Source organism: Carex rostrata, chromosome 7 (assembly GCF_964058835.1).
Source record: "Carex rostrata chromosome 7, lpCarRost1.2, whole genome shotgun sequence".
NCBI classification, from domain to species: domain Eukaryota; kingdom Viridiplantae; phylum Streptophyta; class Magnoliopsida; order Poales; family Cyperaceae; genus Carex; species Carex rostrata.
Genome location: NC_135924.1, coordinates 9,998,753 through 10,012,909, shown reverse-complemented (window position 1 = coordinate 10,012,909; position 14,157 = coordinate 9,998,753). Strand labels below are relative to the sequence as shown.

Genomic DNA, 14,157 nt, shown 5'->3' with positions numbered 1-14,157 from the left:
ATGGATGGTGTTGGAATTTCGATGTCATAGAAAGAATCTAATTATTAATGATTCAATTTTTTTATACCAAAGGAAGGTAAATTTTTTCGTGTTAATCAAACGAAAGCTTTCACAATCATATCTTCAAAATGAGAATTGGGATAAGATAAAGTAAGACTTTTAAGTCATCAGCACGAAAGGAATTAATAAGAAGAACTGATTCTGTATTAATGACTCGTATGAAAATAATGACATTGTCAAAGAAAGAAAAGTAGAAGATTCCTTAAAAAGAAAGAATCATTCTTTTTTTCTCACATATAAGTCTTATTTATTAGTTTTAGGGATATAAAAATACTCAAAATCTTATTATTTATCATTATCAGAGTTCATTTTAAAAAGATTTTCTCACTTATCAGAACATTTTTTCTAAACAAACTGAATTATTGATAATTGTTTTTTTAGAAGCCGTCAATAATAATTTAATTTGTTTAGAGACCTATAAAGAAACCGAATCAATGATTCAATTCTTTTGATGTACGTGCCAAAAAAATTTCTCTCCACCCCCATTTTATTTTTACATTTAACAAATCAACAGTTCGGTTCTTTGTGCAGTACCCAAATTTCCAAACAATTCATCCATATTTCTAAATTATTTTTAATAAATTTTATAAATACAAATTCTGAAAAACAAAAGAACCCAAATTTCCAAACAATTCATCCATATTTCTAAATTATTTTTAATAAATTTTATAAATAAAAATTCTGAAAAACAAATAACCCAAATTTCCAAACAATTCATCCATATTTCTAAATTATTTTTAACAAATTTTATAAATAAAAATTCTGAAAAACAAAGAACCCAAATTTCCAAACAATTCATCCATATTTCTAAATTATTTTTAATAAATTTTATAAATAAAAATTCTGAAAAACAAAGAACCCAAATTTCCAAACAATTCATCCATATTTCTAAATTATTTTTAATAAATTTTATAAATAAAAATTCTGAAAAACAATGGATGAAGAGAGTGGCAATGAGACCCAAATCCCAAGCTTAACGAACTAAGGAGGTGGTGCTTTTTGGATCACGAGAAGCGCATGTGATGGGGACTAGGTTGGGTTTTCAACTTTTAATCGAGTAGCCCACGTTAGACGTGCCAATTTATTCCTCTCTTCCCTTCGCCGTATCTTTCTTTCTTCGCATTTACTACCTCTCTAACTCAAGTCTCAATATTCAATATTCCCCCCCTGCTTTCCTTTCCTTTCCTTTCCTTGTTGGTTTCAGTCTTTTTTTATTTATGTACGGTTCATCTGTAACCAGATGTATGGCGGGTTACACTTGAAGGAGATTTGACGCCATGAAATTGGGCTATATATATGGAATGCGTATCCTCTGCGTTAACTCAAAAGTGAATCTTTTGAGTTAATCAATCTCAACCATCTAATTTTAAACGGAATCAATCCGGCTCCTTTAATATTAGTGCGGATGTAGTCCGCACAAATCTTGAAACAGATCGGATGGTCCAGATGCATTAACTCAAAAGATTCCCTTTTGAGTTAACGCAGAGCAGTGGCGGAGCCAGACTTTCAGACTATGGAGGGTCAATCATATAAATTTTTTTTACATAAAATAGAGGTCAATTTTGTAGTATCGTGTCATTTTAGTCTTAATTATATAAAAAATCATATATAAATATTAAAAATTTGAAAAAAAAAATGGAGGTCGATTGACCCCATTCTTCATTTCTCCCTCCGCCTCTGACGCAGAGGATACAAATTCATATGTATGGAAAGTCTGGGAATTAAAGCTTTGACATTTTAAGATTTTGTTCTCAACTAATATTTACCATGAATTTTCAAATTATACTTGATCTAAAAATTCTGGACCATCCTAAAGCGGTAATTTCTATATATTAAAAAATAGTAAATTATTCTAAAAATGTAAAATTTGATCTCTAAGTACAATTTTATACGAAAATTATGTTTAACAGTTCTAATCGACTGTTTGTACTTTGAAAATACAATATGAATCTACAGTACAAAATCTATGGATCGATATGCATATTATTACATACACTATCGACCAGATAACCTAATAACACAATGAGGCCCTGTTCGGCTGCACAGTGGGAATGAGAATAAGAACGGGAATAGAAAAAGTTTGAACTGAAATTTACTGTTCACGTGGGAAAAAAAAAATTCAATCTGAGTGAATTTTTTTTCCCACGTGAACAGTATTTTCGGGATTACATCCGAACAGGCCCTGAATATTTACTAATTATGAAGTATCTGTTTTATTTTATTTTTCGTCTCAAAAGCATAATGAGAATGAATGATTATATATTTCTGTTTTGGGCCAAATTCCAAATATGAGAACAGTCAGCTACTGTGGAGACAACCCAAATTGCAAATATATATATATCTCTATCAGACTATCACTGTTTATCCAAAATTCCAAACTATACATTCTCAAACTTATTAGCAAGATCTCTGAAATATCTAATATAGAGTTTTTATAATAATATAAAATAAGGTTACCGAGGCAGAAGGATCAAAGCGTCTGGAAAACCTTGACAAACACACACAAACAGACCTTCTACTTGTAATAGTTGTAATTTTCTCTACACAGATAAACAATCAAGCTCTAGCATTTGTCAGAAAGCAAAGTTCTTCAGTAAACTTCAAGAACTTGACACAACCAGACTGTGAAATGCTGTTGTCTGCTCAATGTGGATAGATATAACAAGGGTATAGATACTAATTTCAAATAAAAAACCCTAATAGTTCTTACATTAGAGAACCGATAATCATATTGTGTGAATCTGTATCCTCTCAGGTATTGCCGAGGATTACCTTCATTTTACGGTTTGAGATTAAATTTCAATCGGTTTGGGATTCGGGTCACCATACAGTATTTTTGGATTTTGAGATTCGTGCCAAGTTAAAAAGAACGGTCTAGATCTAGTAATTGTAAAATATTCGCTTATCAGGTATTGGACGGGATGTGAATTCATATTGTGTAAGGGGTATCTTAATGCAACTCAAAGGGTCATCGATCCTATGATTTTAAACAGTGGCGTAGCCAGGATTTGAGTCAGGGGTAGGCAGAAATTGGATTCGAATATATTTTTTTAAACGGGTTCGGATTCAAATCGCTTTCATAATTCTCTTCCCGCCTTCGTCCGCCTACCAAATTTCATTTTGCCTATCGAATCGGTTGTAAAATTGCATGTGCATTGCCGAATTGAACAAAGATTTAAAAATACATTTCTTTCCTAATTAGATTAAACAACTCACAAACTATCTCTGAAATATGAACTGACAATTGGTACTCCGAATTGAATTCAGAGGTAGGCAAAATCAAATTCAGAGGTAGGCAAGACCTATCGAAGAACCTAGTTAAAAGAAGAAAAAAAAATTCCAGGGGTAGACAGCTGCCTACCCCTATGCCACTGTGGCTCCGCCACTGATTTTAAAAACATTAATTATATATATTGATGTTTAATTATATGAATTTTTTCTCTAGGTTTTTATATCATTCATCATCCTGATGATATATCAAATTATCCTCTACTAAATTAGAATTCTACATTATTGTTGGTGCGGAGACTTGAATTTCTTCACGTTAAATATTTTTACATTTTACGTTTCAGCAATCTCAATCTAAATTTTCAAATTCTGCTTCTGAAGTTGTGTGAAACTTATCCGTTGTGAAGTGGCTCTTACACAAGAAAGTTGAATTTCTTACTTGATGGAGATATATATATATACCACGTCTAGAACAAGTTTATCCAACTAATGCAAAATCATCCGTTCTCACTTTCAACTCAATGGAGCAAAGAATTCAATTTTTTTTTCAAAGGGTGATTACTGATTAGTAAAAGTATATTGGGAGAAAGAGATTCGGATAGGGTCAAATATTGTGCCAAACAGAGGAAAGGGTGCCGCTAGTGCACAGGGAATAGGAACAGTCTGATGGACATATCTGAGCCATCTGATTCACATCAAAATTCGTGCGGATAAAAAGATCTTGATATATAGATTGGATGTCGACTCTTGTCAAGTATCAAACTGAAAAAAAAAAAAAAAACACCTGGTAATTTTTTTTTTTTTTTTGGAAAAATAGGCAGAGCCCTTCCATTGAGATATACCTGGTAGTCACTACCTGGTTTTCTCAAATAAAAAAAAAGGAAATTATCTTTAAATTTAAGTCTAAGTTTTCTTCTCCGCTATTTCACAATTTCACTCAATTCTAATTACATCATAATTTCTCAAGCTTAATGCCACTACAATTTTTCAATCACCAATATTCAAGTTCTTTAGTTCTACAGAACAAGATAATATCCTCACGTGGAATATCTTGTTCCACCTTGATGGAACAGATATGTGCCTAATTGTAAAAATATCTATTATGTCATAATTATTCCATCCCACACCACACACCCCCCCCCCCCCCCCCCCCCTCAAATTCCAATCGTTCAACTACTATTCCATCTTCCCCCCCTCAATCCTGCTTTATTCCAATATGCAAAATAATCTCTAATAAGCAAACATGATTTTTTATTATGTCTTTATTTAAAGGGACAGAACTAGAAAATAGAGATTGGGGAGGCTGAAAATTTTAAATATTGTGTAATTTCATTTTATAACGGAGCTAAAAGGTATTAATGCTTATAAAATTTACAAAATTTTATGGACCAAACTATAAAATTTTAATTTATGGAGGTGATTTAGCAATATTTACCCATCACTGTATTCCGTCACTGTTTACTTGGTGGCTATCCTCCACTTTTTATCTGAATTTTCATCTTTATTTGTTCAAAAAAAAAAAAAAAAAACGAAATCGTTCTTTTCTTGTTTTTGAAATATTTTGGCACAAAATGAATTTGTCAAAATTCAAACGGTGGATTGTAGTCACTTAAAAGAATACATTTCAATCTTGTAGCTTTTGTAATTTCTTTTTCAGGTTCGATTCTTGCAGGAACTCATTGATTGTTCTTTTACGGATTCTTCACATAATTGTTTTGCTTCGGTAGTGGTAGCACTCAAGACAGTTTGCTTTTGTAAAAAGATTACCGAAAGTACAAATTGAACCTCTATCTCTCGCCTAGTTCATCAAATCCCAGCACACTTGTGTTTGTGCTAAAAAAGGTAAAAGCAACTGAAAGCCCAAAATAATTACCGAACCTCCATATTTCTTTCTGATACAAGTTTCAGAGAAAAAAAACAGCTGTCGAGGGACAAGGAAAAAAAATGAATTACTTGGAGAAAAAAGAAAAAAAAAACTAGCGAAAAACCCTAACCAAGCAAATAAAGCAACCAAACATGATTTGATAGAACGGACATTGGAAAAAAAAAAAAATGCTTTTCCAACAAGCAAATGGAGGCAACACACTATAACATGCACCTCTCGAGTCTTGATATGAAAGCACAACAGTAGAGGGGACTTGATATCGATGGGCCCACATCACATGGCAATCTGATTCATGTCCAACTTTGTGTGGCGTAGCACATGTAGTTTCTTATGTGGTGATCAGCTGCCAATATAGTTAGTCCCATAGATTACACATTTGTGTTCCATTGCGATATTGAATTACAACAGGTACGAGTACGATCCCAATCGTTAATCTAAATCAGTGTTATAAATAACAGTAAGCACTCGTCGGACGGACATAGTACTGTCAAGCAATTAATAAAAATAATCGATAATAATCAACCGATTAGTTGGAAAAATCTATGATAATTTCGTCATCATCAACAATTAATCAGTTAATTAATCGGTCTAAACGGTGAAAGTTCTATGGAGCATAATGGTGTACCTATATAAATAAACTAAACTTTCTATATATATGTAAAGTGAATAGTAAATATCTTCTACCCAATTTTCATGTAATACACCCTTTTTAGTTAGGTTGTTAATATTTTTAGAAATTATCCTTGCATCTCTTTTGTTTATTTATATATGTGTGTGGTTTTGCACTAGAAAATTGCTTATATATTATTTTCAAAAGTGTATTAAAATTGATGACAAAATTACTTATTTAAGTTTTTGTATAGAAATAATAATTGCTTTAGGGACATATTGTAGGCAATATAATTTGAACTTCTATACAATCTCAACTTGAATATATATAGGTATGTACATAATTATCCATCTCTACTATGCAAAATAGAGTCTGGGGTGTTCTTAAGTTGATCAAGGTATTTGGTGAGCTTTAACTCCACAATCTATTAGATTGATTTTAAATAATAAATCTAAATCGTTGAAACTAATTTTTTACGAGTGACAAATTTACATATAAAGTTTTTAGAATTTTGAGTTAATTTTGTATAAAGTCAAGCGGTCAAAAAATATTTAAAAAATGAATGCACTAGAATTAGTTTATAAACCTTCTAATTTTGACCGTTTAACTTGATACTATAATAATTCGAAAACTTAAAATATTTGCATGTAAATTCATCACTTGTGAAATAGATGGATTTCAACGACTTGGATTTGTTATTTGAAACGATATAATATAGTTTAGAGTTAAAGCTCATCAAACACCTTGGTGCGCTTAAGAACACCCTAGTTTTACTCTACAAAATACATACATACATACATATATATGAGGTGGGCTACAGTGAGTTGCGAAGTAAAACGCGTTTCTACTTCACGCCGTATTTTTATTTTCAAAATCCAAACGACCGATCCGAACCGTTAGATGTTTAATCCATATTGAAATGTGCTTGGACCCCAAATTTTATATTTTTTGGAATTTTTTTACTATTTATTAAGCATTTTTGAAAATTGCTGTTTTGCTGGAACAGTAAAAACAGTAAAATTTTCTGGACCATAAGATCAGCGACTTTCAAAATTGCTTAATAAATAGTAAAAAAATTTCAAAAAATGTAAAATTTGGTCTCCAAAGACATTTCAATATGGAGAACAAGATGAACGGTTCGGATCGACGTTTTGAACTTAAAAATCGCAAAATATGAACGGGAAGTAAAATAGTCGCTTTACTTCGCAACTCACCGTAGCCCATCTATATATATATATATATATATATAGAGTGTGACTAATATGCATTCGGTAGCACTTCGGCCGAAGTGCTACCGATTCATTTTCAGATTTTTAAAGTCCAAATGATCGATCCAAACCGTTAGATGTCATCTCCATATTAAAATGTGCTTGGAGATCAAATTTTACACTTTTTGGAATTTTTTTACTATTTATTAAGCCACTTTGAAAATCGTTGATCCAACGGTGGCTTGCCAAACAGTAAAAATTAGAAGCTACCGTTGGATCAGCGATTTTCAAAGTGGCTTAATAAATAGTAAAAAAATTCCAAAAAATGTAAAATTTGATCTCCAAGCACATTTTAATATGGAGATGACATCTAACGGTTTGGATCGATCATTTGGACTTTAAAAATCGGAAAATGAATCGGTAGCACTTCGGCCGAAGTGCTACCGAATGCATATTAGTCACACTCTATATATATATATACAGAGAGAGAGAGAGAGAGATGGGCTATGGTGCATTGCAATGTATGGAGGAGTTTGTGCATTGGACCATAAATCTAAAATTCAAAATCCAAATGGTTGATCCAAACCGTTCATCTTGTTCTCCATGTTAATATGTGCTTGGAGACCAAATTTTACATTTTTCTGAATTTTTTTACTATTTATTAAGTATTTTACAAAATTGTTGATCCAACGGTGGCTGCTGATTTTACTGTTTTGTTAAGCCACCGTTGGATCAACAATTTTGTAAAATACTTAATAAATAGTAAAAAAATTCAGAAAAATGTAAAATTTGGTCTCCAAGCACATATTAATATGGAGAACAAGATGAACGGTTTGGATCGGTCATTTGGATTTTGAATTTTAGATTTATGGTCCAATGCACAAACCCCTCCATGCATTGCAATGCACCATAGCCCATCTCATATATATATATATATATATATATATATATATATAGGCTGTGGCTAATTTGCTGCCAGCAGCATTTCTGCCGGCGGTGCTGCCACTGTTTTTTCTATTTTTTGATGTTCAAATGACAAATCTAAACTGTTAGATGTTTAATCTATATTATAATATACTTGGAGACCAAATTTTACATTTTTTGGAATTTTTTTACTATATATTAAGCTGGTTTGAAAACCGCTGATTTCAATGCTGCAGAAATTTACTGAAATCAGCAGTTTTCAAACCAGCTTAATATATAGTAAAAAAATTCAAAAAAATGTAAAATTTGGTCTCCAAGTAGATTATAATATAGATTAAACATCTAACGGTTTGGATTTGTTGTTTGGACATCACACGGCTAAATATAGCCCCGGCAGCACCTTTGCCGAAATGCTGCCAGTAGCAATTTAGACAGACCCATATATATATATATATATATATATATGAATATGCTACGGTGCTACGCGTAGTATAGAGGCCCTCTGTGCAACAGCTCAATATTCGACTTTTCAAAACCCTAACGGTCGATCCGAACCATTCATCTTGTTCTCCATATTAATATGTGTTTGGAGACCAAATTTTACATTTTTTTGGAATTTTTTTACTATTTTTTAGATTTATTGAACATCGCAGTTTTCAGCAAATCTGGACCATAAAAAAACAATGATTTTCAAAAAATCTAAAAAAATAGTAAAAAAATTTAAAAAAATGTAAAATTTGGTCTCCAAATACATATTAACATGGAGAACAAGATGAACGGTTCGGATCAACCGTTATAATTTTAAAAAGTCGAATATTGAGCTGTTGCACAGAGAGCCTCTATGCTACGCGTAGCACCGTAGCAGGTTATCAGTGTGGCATCTCTTTTGTGAGTGACCGTCTTATTTTGTAGATGATTTTAAGATTTCTAATAGATGCCATATTAAATTAATAAGAATGATGATATGGCTAGGTACTTGCCTCCAGCATAAATGCACGTTTGGCAAAAGAAATTTGTATAAGAAAAATTATACAACTTGTCAAATGGATGTAACAATTAGTCTATTACAAATATTATATTTGATTAAAAAATCACTTGATCTAAAGATATAGACCATTCAAGAGTATGATATTTTTGACCAATGTAAAAGAATAATAGAAAAATATACTAAACATGTAAAATTTAGTTTCCAATTACTTTCTATGTGGAACGGTTTAGATCCACTATTTAAATTTAAAAAATAAAAATATTGATTTATAATACAGACCAGTGTTCTAAATAGCACGCTATAGCGTTTTTGGACTCTAAACACTAAGCTATAGCATTAACACACGCTATTTGAGCTACGGACGCTATAACGCATAGCGTGTAGCCCAAATAGCGCGCGCTATGCAACATGAGTTTTTTTTTTCAATTTATATGGGCTTTAAAATAAATAAATGGTGAAGATATTGTTTAATTTTGATGAATATTACATTATATCAAATTCAGGTCCGCTATAATAAATTTTTCATTTTGCCCTTGATTTTTTTTAATTGATGATAAATCAAATGAATAATTGCTAAATTATGAAAATTTTAGGGACTAACAAGAATTTCTTCAAGGATCATCTGTTTATTTTACTAGAAGTATGAATTTCTTTTCTTTTCAATTTTTAGGTTATTTTGAAATTTAAATAGAAAAAAGATAAATTATGTTATGATGTTGAAGATATTTTGAATAGAAAAAGATCGATAGTTTATGATATTTTGAGTCGCAATTTGGACTTTGTATTGGTTCAATATGAATATTATAATTTTTTAATCAATTTGATATTATTTATTGTTCTATGAGACTAAATAATGTTGGTATTTAGTACAAATATATAATATAATTTTTATAAAAATAAAAAAAACGCTATGTGGCATAGCTTTCGCTATAGCGACGCTATTTGCTATAGCTTTTTTTGGAGGCTCCCTGCTATGACGTGATAAACGCTATTTAGAACCTTGATACAGACTTATATGCGCTCTGTATAATAATTTAGCCTCACTCATATGATAGATATTTAGAGTATGACTAGTATGACATCAGTGTCATTCAAGCCTATATAACACCAACTCCAAAATCTATCGAATCGACTTCAAAAGATGAATCCAAACCGTTTAAACCAATCTACTTCATTAGTTGTGTGTTTACATGCAAATTTATAATTTTTCGAATTTATTTAGTATCAAGTCAAGTAGTCAAATGAGTGAGTTTTTAAGTTAATTTTAATACATTCATTTTTCAACATTTTTACGGCTTGATTTGATACTAAAATAACTCAAAAATATAAAAAAATTTACATGTAAACGCATCACTCATAAAGTAAATTTGTTTGAATGGTTTGAATTAATCGTTTAAAGTCTATTCAATCAATTTTGAAGTTATTGTCATATAACACCAATGTCATACTAGCCGGACTCTAGATATTTATTTATCTCCAATACAAATACATGTCTACTTGACAAAAAAAAATTGGCTAATAAAAACAGTACAAGAGCTATTCCCGAAATGGACAATTTGTAGCACAAAAAAAAAAGATAAACAAAAACACTCTAGATTTGAGTGATTTTCATATTTACTCGGACCGCACAGTCAATCTGCGACTCATTTGCGAGGGCCGCATATTGGCTTAGAGGTTCTCCAAAAGCACAAAAAAATGCACTATAATATTGAATATATTTAAGTTTTGGGACCTCTAAGTCAATCTACAACCTCCCATAAGTGGGCTACAGATTGGCTGTGCAGTCTGGGTAAATATAGAAATCCCTCAAATCTAGAGTGTTTTTTTTTATTATTATGGTATTTAAAAAAATTCGGGAGCTATACAAAGTATATGGAATGGTATTAGGGGTGCAAACGGATCGGATACGGATCGGATAGTGGTAAAACCATATCCGTATCCGTTTTTATTTTCCGGATACGGATACGGATCGGATATTAGACGGATATTAACCAGATACGGATACGGATATCCGCTTTTTATAATAGTGAATGACATAATTTTTTTCAAAATACATATTAAATTATATAATATATATCTACTATTCGGATACGGATAATTAAAATTCAAAACCATATTCGTATCCGTATCCGCACGGATATTCGGATATTGGATATCCGTATTAAATTTTCGGATACGGAGTCGGATATAGTCGGGTAATATCCAACCCGTTTACACCCCTAAATGGTATGTAACAATTAGTCAATTACTGTACTACAGGAATTGCTTCACCACAGTCAATCAATGCTCTCTTATCTGTCACGCACACAGAGGGGCACACATATTTGATAATTGCTGGCCACAGTCAAAAAGTTTAAAACACTGAAACTGTATAAATGCAAGTAATAACATCTCCCTTCGATTCTCTTTGTTGCTGTGCTGCCTCCCTTGGACCAGCAACATTACATTGCTGCCCCCACCTCCCCCGCCTCTCTCTCTCTCTCTAATTATATTTCTTAGATCTCGTGTAAACCATCCCACTGTAATAAATGCCAATTATATATATTTGAAAAATGTACTGCAACTAACTCTACCGAATTCTTCAATATTCCTTCTCCCAGAGTAATGGAATGAAATCTGGTTCTTTTCGGGCGTGTTCGGCAGACGGACGGAAATAGGAATAGGAATGGAATTGCAAAATTTTTAAACTAAATTTTACTGTTCACGTGGGAAAAAAAAATTCAGTCTGAGTGAATTTTTTTTTTCCCACGTGAACAATAAAATCCGAACACGCCTTTCTTGAAAAAAGGAGAACCCTCCTATGCCCCAATCTGAATCGTTCATAATCGATCAAACAGTTTCAATTACATATGATTCGTTTTAATAAATTATATTGATATAAAAAAAATAATTGAAGCCGTTTGATCAATTTCGAACGATTCAGATTGGAGAATAGGAGATCCTCCTTTTTTCAAAAGCATATTTGCTTCCCAGAGTAATTAGGATCCGTATCCTCCTAGGTACCTGACTCAACACAATTGAAACAGACGGCTCAGATTTACTCTCAGCCGGTCAAGATTTGGGATGACAGAGGGGGCATGATTATTTGTGCTTTGAGATGTGTGCCAACTCATTTTTTGACTGTTCGATTCAATTCTACTCAGTCGGGTAACTTGAGGGGATACGAATTCGAGTAATTAACTGTTATTGATATCTTACTAAAATTCATGAGTTTTTTTTTTAACAATATTCTAGCTCGTAAAGTTTAATAAATTATGTATTTTATTTGTAGTTATATCATATGTGCCATTAATGTATTATAATTATTTTGGAAAAATTGTAAATAATTAATGGGTTATCAGTTTAATTATCATCACCTTACAAAGGCTGTACGGATGCAACGATAAGTTCCACAGCGCAGTTTTTAATTTCTCTTTTCAGACAATATATTTAGTGCGCTCATACGTAATGGCTGATTTAATTTACATTGAGCCTGTCTCAGGCAGCTTTTTTGTTCTAGTTGTCTGCCTATAAAGCTGTCAGACGGCTTATACTGCAAGGTGGACCCCATCTGACAGATATATTACTACAACACATGCATGGACGAGGATTTAAATTAAATGTATTTATAATATTATTGTATGTCTTCATTATGTTTTTATTTTTTTTATTTCAAATTAAATACAATCTAAAACTTTAATAATAAATAAAATTGTAAAATAGCATCTATATATTACGTTCTATATATACACGCACAAAATAATTAAATTTTGACATTTCAATTTTTATTTTGATGGGAACTAAATTTTTTAAAATTAATGTTAGTACGTAGATGCAAAACCTATGATGCCAAATTGTCAATTAAAACAAAGCCGAGTTGTAATAATTCATGCATGTGCACACAAATGTTTGAGTTAATAGTACATATCACTACAGTAATCTATCGCTATATGTGAGAGCAACAACTATACACCAACAAAAATTATTATTCTCGAAAATATCACTATTACCAACAAGAGGATTTGCGAAGATACCGTCAATAAAAGAAAAAAAAACACTTTCACTCTTGGTTTATTTGTGACGATACCGTTAATAATATTTTGATTGAAATATATATAAATGGTCTAAATTATAATATTTAATTTATATGTTCAAATGTTCGATCCAACCTGCTCAATACTATTTTTTGGATTTGTGAAAGATAAACCTAATTAATTATGCAAATATATAAATTTTTGCATCATGAAAAGGGTCATTTTTTAAATAAACTGAAATAATATATATTAAAAATCTTTAAAAAAAAAAATATTAAGTATATATCCTACAAGATTTTAGACATGCATAATGGATTTAGTAGGTTGGATCGGCGCCCCTACGGATATGAAAAATCATAATTAATTTGGATTGAAATACAAACGTTTTTCCATAGCCTAAGTACTCACACTGTATCCCATTATGTTATAGTTTGATATTTCTGTTTTAGATTACAAGTCATTATAGATCTAAAATAGAGGGCTCGTAATGGAGGCAATTGAATTTAATTTCTTCTATAGTTATTGAGATACCACAATTTAAGAAGTATAAAGCATTTATGTAAAATACTTTTCTACATTACAATAAATTACGAGTTAGATATATTGCACCAATCTAACAAGCTTGAGTGCATGATGCGTATATGCAGGTTGCACATTACCCATGCATTGTTCTTTTGTCGGTAGTTGTGTTTGCCTGTGGATTTTTGAATGATTATCAACTTCAGTACTTCACTACTGTTACATAAAAAATTCAAGACTGCATCAATTGCGGAGATTAAATAATTATGACGAATGATGATTGATGAGTATATGGTAACGGTATGGGAAAAGCATAGGCCATTAAATATAACTAGGGGAAAGAGATAAGTTAATTAGGGTTTCATGTTTATTTCAGAAATAACAAGTGATGATCATGTGATGACTCATTTTGAGTATCACCATTCAACACTACTCGGAATATACTGTGACAAAAAAGCCAACTCAGCAAAACTGAACTTGGATTTAGCACTCCATTTACACAAGTAATGGAGATATCAAGAGCCCTTTTTTTCCTTGGAGGAGAGTAAAGCTTTTTCTTAAAAACGGAGAAGAGAAGCTCATAACTTTGAACTTTATCTCAGTTGTGTACCTATGACTCTACGAGGCCGTGCTATTATTACAAAATGTGAATTATGTAGTTAATGGCAAGAGGTAGATGGGGTAGCTTCCTACGCTATCTACATCATTTCTCCGGGCTTTTC

General features: G+C 31.5%; 1 long non-coding RNA gene across 1 annotated transcript in view; it reads left to right on the top strand.

Moving 5' to 3' along the window:
* Positions 1-14,106, top strand: part of LOC144557363 (uncharacterized) — a 49,301-nt gene extending 35,195 nt beyond the window's left edge. The window contains exon 9 of the long non-coding RNA XR_013512631.1: positions 14,095-14,106. This is a non-coding gene — a long non-coding RNA (uncharacterized LOC144557363). The remainder of the gene's footprint in view (positions 1-14,094) is intronic.
* The last annotated feature ends 51 nt before the right edge of the window (positions 14,107-14,157 follow it).